This window comes from Erpetoichthys calabaricus, chromosome 1 (genome assembly GCF_900747795.2).
Source record: "Erpetoichthys calabaricus chromosome 1, fErpCal1.3, whole genome shotgun sequence".
NCBI classification, from domain to species: Eukaryota; Metazoa; Chordata; class Cladistia; order Polypteriformes; family Polypteridae; genus Erpetoichthys; species Erpetoichthys calabaricus.
Genome location: NC_041394.2, coordinates 62287361 through 62299193, shown reverse-complemented (window position 1 = coordinate 62299193; position 11833 = coordinate 62287361). Strand labels below are relative to the sequence as shown.

Below are 11833 nucleotides of genomic sequence, written 5' to 3'. Positions count from 1 at the left end.
ACAGTATAGATCAGTCCCCATCACTTTCTGGTTATACCCAACAGCTCTACTTTGAGAGGGCCTTAATTTGCTGCAATGCAAAATCTGTTATTGTTCTATTTCAGACACATGCAACACAAAATGAAAGGCTGAGTGACAGGAGACACCAAAGAACTCCATATGGCCATAAATACAGTACAATACATATCCCCTTAATAAAAGTGAAAATATATCAAAGAACGGGGCCTAATCATTAATTATGATTTTCACCTTTTTAGGAATTTTATAAAAATGGAACTATGGAAATTTGTCTTCTAATGACAGATTGAAAAAGATGCACATCATATTTTTGGTATTCTTCTTTGTGTAAAATTTAAATATTACTGAGATATACAGTGGTGTGAAAAACTATTTGCCCCCTTCCTGATTTCTTATTCTTTTGCATGTTTGTCACACAAAATGTTTCTGATCATCAAACACATTTAACCATTATTCAAATATAACACAAGTAAACACAAAATGCAGTTTTTAAATGATGGTGTTTATTATTTAGGGAGAAAAAAAATCCAAACCTACATGGCCCTGTGTGAAAAAGTAATTGCCCCCTTGTTAAAAAATAACCTAACTGTGGTGTATCACACCTGAGTTCAATTTCCGTAGCCACCCCCAGGCCTGATTACTGCCACACCTGTTTCAATCAAGAAATCACTTAAATAGGAGCTGCCTGACACAGAGAAGTAGACCAAAAGCACCTCAAAAGCTAGACATCATACCAAGATCCAAAGAAATTCAGGAACAAATGAGAACAGAAGTAATTGAGATCTATCAGTCTGGTAAAGGTTATAAAGCTATTTCTAAAGCTTTGGGACTCCAGCGAACCACAGTGAGAGCCATTATCCACAAATGGCAAAAACATGGAACAGTGGTGAACCTTCCCAGGAGTGGCCGGCCGACCAAAATTACCCCAAGAGCGCAGAGACGACTCATCTGAGAGGTCACAAAAGACCCCAGGACAACGTCTAAAGAACTGCAGGCCTCACTTGCCTCAATTAAGGTCAGTGTTCACGACTCCACCATAAGAAAGTGACTGGGCAAAAACGGCCTGCATGGCAGATTTCCAAGACGCAAACCACTGTTAAGCAAAAACATTAGGGCTCGTCTCAATTTTGCTAAGAAACATCTCAATGATTGCCAAGACTTTTGGGAAAATACCTTGTGGACTGATGAGTCAAAAGTTGAACTTTTTGGAAGGCAAATGTCCCGTTACATCTGGCGTAAAAGGAACACAGCATTTCAGAAAAAGAACATCATACCAACAGTAAAATATGGTGGTGGTAGTGTGATGGTCTGGGGTTGTTTTGCTGCTTCAGGACCTGGAAGGCTTGCTGTGATAGATGGAACCATGAATTCTACTGTCTACCAAAAAATCCTGAAGGAGAATGTCCGGCCATCTGTTCGTCAACTCAAGCTGAAGCGATCTTGGGTGCTGCAACAGGACAATGACCCAAAACACACCAGCAAATCCACCTCTGAATGGCTGAAGAAAAACAAAATGAAGACTTTGGAGTGGCCTAGTCAAAGTCCTGACCTGAATCCAATTGAGATGCTATGGCATGACCTTAAAAAGGCGGTTCATGCTAGAAAACCCTCAAATAAAGCTGAATTACAACAATTTTACAAAGATGAGTGGGCCAAAATTCCTCCAGAGCGCTGTAATAGACTCATTGCAAGTTATCGCAAACGCTTGATTGCAGTTTTTGCTGCTAAGGGTGGCCCAACCAGTTATTAGGTTCAGGGGGCAATTACTTTTTCACACAGGGCCATGTAGGTTTGGATTTTTTTTTCTCCCTAAATAATAAAAATCACCATTTACAAACTGCATTTTGTGTTTACTTGTGTTATATTTGACTAATGGTTAAATGTGTTTGATGATCAGAAACATTTTGTGTGACAAACACACAAAAGAATAAGAAATCAGGAAGGGGGCAAATAGTTTTTCACACCACTGTATGTGTTTGGTTGTCCTTGGTTAAAGAAAACAATAAACCCAAATGAACACCTAACCTTAACTATTGTATGTGCCTTGTTCTTTGTTTTTACATATTTCTGTTTTTCTGTGTTAAACAAAAATTGATCATATTGTGGATCCTGAGAAAAAGAGTATAGTCAAAAAATCAGAATAGCCAATCGGAGACTGCATAGCTTTGCAACTGAAAAAGAAAAGCTCAGTAAAACAATGACCTGGGTGCAGTAATTAACATCTTTGAAGTTACAAACCCTTCAATCAATAAGTGGGATTAAACTATAATACTAATCATCTTTATTCTCAAACAAGATGATAAACATAATGAAGGGATCACATACTTTTTTGCACTTTAAGTACACAAACACTTCCTTCTGGAAGTAAATCGTTACATTTTATTATTACCACGTTTATTTTTTTAACTTCACCTGTTTGTTGTTTGGTACAAATCTTGTAATCAATATTTAACCCACTTCCTATTGTCCAAATGACTTGACATATTACAAACTTACTCACTTCCGATGACAATACATGAATCAATAATCTGTTTCACTAATTAATCAATTAATCCATGTTAAGAAATGAAATTATCATATGAAGAATAGTTAAAGATTTCACCAATAGATGGCGCTAGTAACGGATAGAAATATTAAAGGAAGTGTTAAAATATTGATTACAAAATTATACTAAAACAAACTAAAAAGTTGAAAATACTATATATATATAAAATACTTTTAAAAACCATGCTTATATTAAGTTAAAAAGTGTACTAAAAAGTAAAAAAATAAGTCTCTCATATATCACTCGTAAAATAAAACCGTGGGCACTTTACATCAATCAACATTCAAAAAACGCTTCTTAAAATCATAGCAAAAGCGGCCCACCTTTTATTTTATGAGTGATGTATAAGAGACTTATTTTTTTACTTTTTAGTACACTTTTTAACTTAATATAAGCATGGTTTTTAAAAAGTATTTATATATATATATATATTATTTTCTGTGATTAAGTTTCATTTTGGGAGAAACTAAAATGAGTGAATGAAATAAAATAAATTGGGTTTGAGAGAGATACTGGATATTAAATAAGGCACTGTTTACAGAAGTAGGTTATAATGATGCAGCAACAGTGTAACCAATAAAACAATACAGCTTTTGTATTTAGTTAAAATAACACTTGAAATTGCTTGCATTATACTGTATTTATTTTTCTTAAAATCTATGAAATCATCCAAAAAACCTACACATCTACCATAACAGCAGTAAATGATTTTTAAATCCTTTTTTCAAAAAGAAAATCATTTTTCCAATGCTCAAATCTAGGATCTTTAAAAGGTGACTGTGAATAATATTTTTATCCATCACTATCTTATTCATCGGTTCATGTTTAGTTGGATTATTTTGGTTCCAGGTCAGCAAATTCTTTGGGTCTCCTCCTTTCCTGCCTGCTTTTTTCCATCATCAGTGCTGCTCCATCTACCTTATGCTCCTGCTCAGAATTGCTACTTGTGGTAAACCTATTGTCCCAATATACCAAAGCAAGGGCCAGTTGTAGGCATTGATTGGCACTTTGAATAAATGTACCCCCATCCCTTCCCCCAATTCCTCTTCTAAACTTTTGCAGAATAGGGAGATTGCTGTTAAACTTTAGGTGCCACTGACTTTTTACTATACGTGAGATCCAAAAAATGAGAAAATATCCACACATTACAAATACAGTAAAAACTGAATGTTATGAGAGAAGGTATACACTACCAGTCAAAAGTTTTAGAATATCACTTTTTCAATTTTTTCTTCATATTTAATAATTTCATTTAGAGAAATTGCAAATAAAATAAATTTGTCAGTGAGAATGGTGTCCTACACAACCCAAAGGCAGTTGGAAACTGGCAGAAACTCTGGTAGGAAGAGATCTGCAGACCCAAAGTCACAACCCAATCAGAAATCAAGTTTCTGAGTGTCACCGGCTTGCATGATAGACACATCACAGCACAACAGCCTCAAGAGTCGAAGAAAGCAAATCCCAGTTTCAACTGTAAAGACAAGACTTTGTGCTGCAGGTTTTGACAGGGTGAGCGGCAGTAAGAAAGCCATTCCTTAAAGGACAAAATAGGGCCTTGAAATACCGGCTGTGGACTACTACAGACTGGAAGAATGTCTTACGGACCAATGAATCAAAATTTGAAATCTTCAGTTCATCACACAGGGTGTTTGTATGCCATTGAGTTGATGGAAGGATGGTTCCTCTGTGTGTGAAACCAACTGTCAAACATGGAGGAGGAAGTGTGATGGTTTGGGGTTCTTTTCCTGGAAGCAGAATTGGTGACTTGCACAAAGTTACTGCCATTATCCTTGAAAAGGGTTACCACAATTTGGCTGTTACATCAGCAAAAGTTGGCTATTTTGATTAATCAAAAATGTGAATAACATTTTGTACACTTAATGATTCCTTGAATTGTTTTATGTGCCATTGTTTATTTGTTCTCTGTCTTGATATCATGAAACATTAAGACACTAAAATTAAAAAGTTCTAAAACATTTGACCAGTAAATGAGTTATACATTTTCAAAGATTGCCAAGAAAACTCAAGTGCAAGTAGCATAAGAAGTATGCCCTGTGTTGCTATATAGGTGTGTAACTTGGGTCATCAGAATGCAAGAGAAGGAGGTGCTTATCAGAAAAGAAATATGTATGGTGTGACGGCTTCTGGGAGTATTCACCTCAATCTAGTCTCTGAATTAAGAAAGGTGATTGTCTGAAACGACAAGCATTTGAACATAAACAGGCCAAGACAAAATGAAAAGGGATCTGGGATGCCACTGTGGAACACCAGGGCGCGTACCGCTCTCCAAACCCTGACACAGACAGGCTGATACACAAGTTTAATACAGCACGCTTTATTCTGGAGTGGAAGCGTTTTTCTTTTGCTCCTCACTTCACAGCACAGTACCATCTAATATAGCACACTGCCCTTTTCTTGCTCTCTCTTTCTCCTCTTCTTCTGTCGCCTCCACTCCTCCTCGCAAGCCTAGTCCTCCACCTCCCGACTCTGGCTCATTTTGTGAGGCCGATCCTGTCTTTTTATATTTGCCAACCCAGAAGTGCTTCTGCTCTTCCACCCACATGTTCTGCAAGCACCCACATATTCTGCAAGCACTTCTGGGTCAGGCAGAAATGTCACATCATATGTCTCTTCCACAGCACCCCTTGGCGGCACCCACGGTACCCAACAGGGCTCAATTATTGAACTCCAAGTCCCACGGTGTCCTGTAAACCAAGGAGGCTGCCATCTAGTGTTTTGGGGGAGGCAGTGCCCTAAAGCAGCCACCTTCCCCCACATTTTGGGCGTCCCGTTCAGATTGGGCTACCGGACGTCCCTTATACTATGTAAATACTGTTGGTATGCTTCAGCAGATGTGATTACTTGAAAAACTTTTTTGTACCACTTTTTGCTTTCTCTAATATATATTACTAGCCATGTGTGCCCAACTACGTTGCGCGTGTTAAAGTTGTCTGTGAAGGGCTCCCTGTTTAAACGCGGCTGCCAGTCGTGAACTGGGCCCTTCGTCGCACAGCATTATGATTTTTTATAAGGGAAACAAAATTACAAAACAAAACCCTTGGACATTGATTTGATAGGAACGGCCTACTCGGAATCACTGTCCGAACAGTAATTATGTGGTGGTGGAGGAGCATTTCTGCTTCTCTCCGTTCACAGTCCGTCTCGTTTTCACGATGCTGTCGTTTCCTCTCACAATCTCTTCTCAACCTTTCTCCAATCTCGCAGGTTGCTTTGTGGCAATCCAAAGAGTAAGGCAATATACACGGAGAAATGGTTATAAAAGGGGGACACATAGGTATCCAGGCTCTTTAAAGCATAAATAGGGATCACTTCACTGACATATGAGCAAGCCAGGGTACAACTGTGAGACGCGCAGCACTCGCCGGCTACAACATAACAATAATAATTTCCGGAACGTGCTGTTACGTTGTCATTCATTTTACCCACTGTCTTTCTTTCATTCATATGTTACGTAGGCATGTACCTTTTATCTTCAGCAATCTCATTCTCTAACCAGGCCTCAGGAGCTAACCAGCGTAACACTGTCCACCACCCCTTTCGTTATTCCGGCACATTGTTGACATCCGTGAGTAACAACATACTAAACTGGAAGGTGGTTTACGCATGCGTGGAATTCACGGAAAAACAAAGATCAAGATCCAAATGAAGATTATATATAAAGATTAGTTAATTTAAAGCACAACAATTTGTTTAGTTTGAATGTCTGTGTTTTGAGGTGTGACTGGAGTACTACAGTCTTCAGTAGTATAAGCCTGGAGGAGATTCTTAATGCAATGCCTATGTTTTAGCTGTCTCTCTACTGCCATCTAGTGCTTCTTCTTCTAATTCATTCGCGGACAAACAAAGATCAAGTCCAAATGAAAATTATATATAGAGATTATTCATTTATATAGAAACAATGACAATAAACAGTACTACCCACCAATTCAATTGCTTTTTTCACCATCTGATATTTTTATCACTTTTTCTAGAACTGGGAAATCATTTTACATTTTTAGCTACATCAAAGACTTAGTTATTACACTTTGTTCTTTTAAATATTTTTGTAACAGTGAGTTATGTTCAAAAATAACAGGTATTATAGAATACAATTATATCTGTTTAAAGGCATCACATAAATTACACAAAACTAGGAAGAGATTATCATTAAGAAGTCAAAGAAATATTCTACGCGGTTTGCTTGCAGTTTTCTTTCATTTTAACAACTTTAATCATATTCTCAAATCTGCTAAATGCAATGCAGAGCAGCAGAGGGCTGGCACTGGCAGAAAGCAATCCTTGACTTGGCACCAGACCATTTCAGGACCCAATCATGCACACATACACTGAAATGTGGGTCACTTTGGTCAGCTAACCTGTTGACTCTTTGGGAATGTGGAAGAACATATCAAGCAAACATGGAGAGAACATGAAAAATCCGCACAGATGTTGTCCAGGCATGGGATATGAATTCAGGACTCTGGAATCATGATGCAGCAAGAAACCAAAACTGCACAACCTTCACTTAAGTCACATTTGAATTAATTACAGGAATAAATAGGTGTAACAGCTTAAAAAGTTATGTCTGGTGTTAATGATGATGATGATGACAATACGGAGATATAATGGAGAGAAACATTAAATGAGCTATTGAGAAGGATACACATGAACTGCAATAGAGTTCTGACAGGCTGCAAGGAGCAGTGCTGGTGAAAGGTCTGGCTCTGGTAACAAATTAAAACGAAACTTAGAAAGCAAAATAAATCAAACTTTCAGAACATATAACTGCTGTATATTAAGAGCTCTGCCTAATATTTTTGATTACTCCCCCGTGTTTGCGAAGTGACCTCTTCCTCGGATTTTTAAATGAGTTATTACTTTTTTAAATCTCTCATTTCTTTAACTTTTATTTTGGCTTGAGGTCTGAGGCAGAAGAGATACTGATGCTAAACCAATTCCTCCTCCTCGTTCTTTTATGAGCCACAGACAAAACAAGAAAGTATGCCTTTGAGCTGGGTTTTGTCTTTTATCTTCATGAATCCTACACTCTCATAACTTCTCTCTTTTTTCACTTTCATTCTTCCTCTTCTTGCTGTCACTATTTCCTTACACTTCAACTCTCCTTCAAATTACTTGCAGACCCCTTCCTCAAGATAAAAAACTGCACATTAAATGAAGGGATCTAGTTGCATCCAAGAGTCATTTAATTTAATTCTCATTGCCTGCTTGAGCAATTACTGTATTACATATAATATTATTTATTATTTTAAATAAAATTCTTTAAACTCAAATTATGTTAATAGGACTAATAAAGATTTTTCTCTGATATTCATGAAATAAGACACAAATCATGCCTTGGGTCTGTCCCTGGTAAATCTATTGTCCACTGTACACTCTGGAACTTGAGAGATATTTCCCCAGTTGTCTTCTGCATTTCTTGTTCAGTGTTTCCCCACCACCATTACAGAACTGAAGTTCTGATAAAGTGAAATCTTACTGGTCCAATCACTCTTTCCAGCTTTGTGATAAATTCTACCCAGCGTGCATCATTATATCCTGTACTTCATAACTCCCAACACAACCCCAACCGAAAGTAATTATTGTTTAATTTCTCCGGAATGAAAAATATATTTTTAATTTTAGCTGCCGTTCTGATTTTCACCTATACAAACTACTACTAAAATGTCAATTGGATTATTTTTATACTAATTACAGTAGACAAGAAACATTTTGCTTCCTGAACACATTTGGCCTTTACATTTGCTTTAGCCTATATTTGTAATTTCCTCTCGTAAGTATACCCATGCAGTACTGCAACTATACTGGAACACCTGACGATCTAAAAGTATGGCACTGCTACGAGGAATGCAGCTCGGATATACTCAAATCATGTACTGTTGCTTCATTTGCGAATGGTACAGTCGTGTTTAAGAGTTTCATTACATTAAAAATAACTGGCCGCTCCGTAAGCATTTGGTTACAGATCACAGAAGTGTGGCACATAAACCACTTGTCAACTCAATAAAATATTTTTGTCTGATCTTTATATAAAACTTGGACTGATGAAAAATTTTGTGAAAGTGATGGACAAGGAAGATGTAGGATTTTGATATTTGAGACAGATATTTCCACAAATAACTGATGCCAAGATTAGGAAAGGCATTTTTGATGGTTCACAAATCAGACATATCATCAATGACATGAGGTTTAAAAATCTATTAGTAGGGTGGAGGGAATTGCATGGAAGGCATTCAAGGATGTCAAGAATTTTCTTGGCAACTACCAAGGACCAAACTACATCCAGCTGGTTGACAAAATGTTTCAAGTACACACAACTATGAAGTGCAACATGTTTCTAAAGGCTTATTTTCGACATTCACACTTGGATTTCTTCTCTGCTAATCTTTGTGCAGTTAGTGAGGTACATGGTGAAGGGTTTATGAACAATAAGAGATTTCACACACAAGTACATGAATAGAGTCAAGGGTTCAAATAAAGTGTAATTTATTACACAACTAGGGGGCTTCGCTCACCAACCCCTTCCCTCCCCCCCACCAGCGCTACACACTGTTGGGAAGAGGGGGGCTGAGCGCACCCCAAGGAGACACGGCCACTCCTCCGAAACCCCTCTTAAACGGTGATACAATGGGAAACAAATACATTTTTTTTACCTTCTCTTTGCTCGATCAGCTGCTGGATTGCTGCTGCTGCTGCTTCCATGCTGCGTGATCTGCACTTCGCTAGACAATCCTTCCATCCTAAACGCCTAACCGCAGCCTCACCAGTGCTATGCGTCATTGTGAAGAGGTGGGCTGAACGCACTACAAGATGATGTGGTTGCTCCTCCGAAACCCCTCTTAAACAGTGATACAATGGGAAACAAATAACAGTTGTTTTTTTTACCTTCTCTTTGCTCAATCAGCTGCTGGATTGCTGCTCCTGCCGTGCTGCGTGATCTGCATTTCGTGCGGCACTTCTAATGTTTAAAAGCCTGTACAACAGCTGTCCTTTTGTCTCACTGCCTTGTCTCTCTTGTCCCCCAGACATCATCAAACACTATGTGACCTCTTTTTGTTGTTCTGTTATTTCACCGAGTAATATTTTCCATTTGTTTACGCTAATGTGATTTTTACTCTCATTTTTTTTGAGACTTTCGAATTTTCCTACTTCCATTATCTCTAACCTGCTCCGCATGTGTATCATGGGACTTGCTTCCAAAGGTTTTAAGTATGACGTGACTTGTCCGTCTCGCGGGACGTGAAAGTGTCTCTCTGTCTCTCTTCAAAAGATCTCTCTTCCAAAGATCACGTCTCGTTGCAAGTTTTTTTTTATAATAGAGAGAAATACACACAAGTCATCTCTAGCATAACACAATAATGTACATCCTCTACTGTCCTCTAATCAAGCTTTATCCTCTACCTCCTGACTGCAACTACCAGTCTGAAGTGAGGCGGCCCTTTTTATGCCAGACCCAGGAGCACTTTTGGTGCCATAGGACCACATGATGTTAGTGCTTCTGGGACAGACAGAAACCCTCAGAAAAGGGCACAGCTCTCCCCTACAGCTCTCTCTGGTGGCACTCATGATGCACAACTGAGTTGCCCCACAACACTATAATTCCAGAAACACACTGCGGGTGTACTGGCCCAGGTGCATTGCCACCTAGCACATCAGGGTACTGTAGGACCTTGAATGGCTGTTTCCCCTGATCCATCTATTTTATCATTTGTGAAAGAATGAGTCTTAACACACTGGAAAGGTTTGGGGCAGCCACCCATATATTGTCCCTGGCTGCAAAAGGTTAATGAAAGAATAAGGAGTTGTTGATAGGTTGAGTTCCAGGACTGAACTGATCTGGTTTAGAAAGATGGAAGTTTTATATGCTGTAAACCGGAAGTAACCCCTGCAGAAGAGTTGGCTCTCCAGCAAAATGCCCATTGCCCTGTTTCTGAGGGCACTCCAGGGGGAAGCTCCTCCTCAGAACCAGTGGCAGGATGCAGTGGTCACTTCATTTCAGGTAAAGGATGGTCATTGCATATATTTGTCCTCCATGTGTGCCATAGGTATGTTCCATATAGCCCTCTTTTTTGTTGGGTCAGTTGCAGGGAATGTCATATCCCTAGAACCTGTGTCTGACCAACGAGATATTGACGAAGGTCAAATATTTGATGAAGACACTGTGTCTGATTATTCATCAGGAGGAGAAGTACATTTTCCAAATAATGTTTGATCAAACATGTGCCCCAATCACATTTGGAAATCCTGGTAATGAGAATGTTAGGCTGATTGAGATTCTTCATGGAACTGTGGGTGTTTTAGCCTGTGTATTACCTACCTGCAATGGCATGAAACGCCTCTTTTGTCTGCACACGCAGGTGTCCAGAAAACACTATGAAAACCCGAAGGAAATATTTCTGAGCCAAACAGACTTTACAAATTGCCTGGCAAACTGCACTTTTAGTTAGATTTTCCGCATCGCCTACAGTATATAAAAAAGTGCCACTTGTAAAAAACCTCAAAGCAATGCATACTGTCTGTGTGGTTGTGAGAGCCCGACTTCGCCTAGTTTGACTTCGAATATAAGGTGCTAATAAATCTTTGAGGTACAATATTCCCCCTCGGCTAAAGCGGTATCTTTCGAAAAGAATTTCCTCCAGGAGCAATAAAGGATCTTGCCGATCGCGCAAAACCCTCTCTATATGAAATTCCATCCATCCATTTTCCAACCCGCTGAATCCGAACACAGGTTCGCGGGGGTCTGCTGGAGCCAATCCCAGCCAACACAGGGCACAAGGCAGGAACCAATCCTGGGCAGGGTGCCAACCCACCGCAGGACACACACAAACACACCCACACACCAAGCACACACTAGGGCCAATTTAGAATCACCAATCCACCTAACCGACAGATCCAGGATCAGGCCAAATCGTCAAGAATTACATCCAGTTAAAAGACTAATCCACATACGAAAAATACCCCCCTGTGGTTTAGACCTTCATGTGTAGGCAAATTACATCCATCCCCTTTTTACATCCTCCATCAGCCAGGCCACTGATAATACATGGTAAGAACACTGGCCAGTGTGTCACCCGATCATGCCGTTTTAACATACCATAGCAAATAGCTGTATTAAAACTAAACTGACATTTTAACAATATGTTTCTGTTACCGGATTGCATGCTGAGCACTCTTCAGCTAGACTATGCCTTTGAGCCCTGAAAAGGAGCGACGTACCGGTATGTATCTTGCTTTACAAACAGTGATGCTTAA

At 39.1% G+C, this 11833-nt stretch overlaps 1 protein-coding gene and 1 long non-coding RNA gene across 2 annotated transcripts in view; one reads left to right on the top strand and one right to left on the bottom strand.

Annotated features, from left to right (window-relative positions):
- Nucleotides 1-11833, top strand: part of LOC114650889 (tenascin-like) — a 585410-nt gene that overhangs the window by 184630 nt on the left and 388947 nt on the right. The window lies entirely within an intron of this gene.
- LOC127529643 (uncharacterized) overlaps nucleotides 1-11833 on the bottom strand; it is a 744809-nt gene that overhangs the window by 416918 nt on the left and 316058 nt on the right. The gene's annotated exons all lie outside the window — the stretch shown is intronic.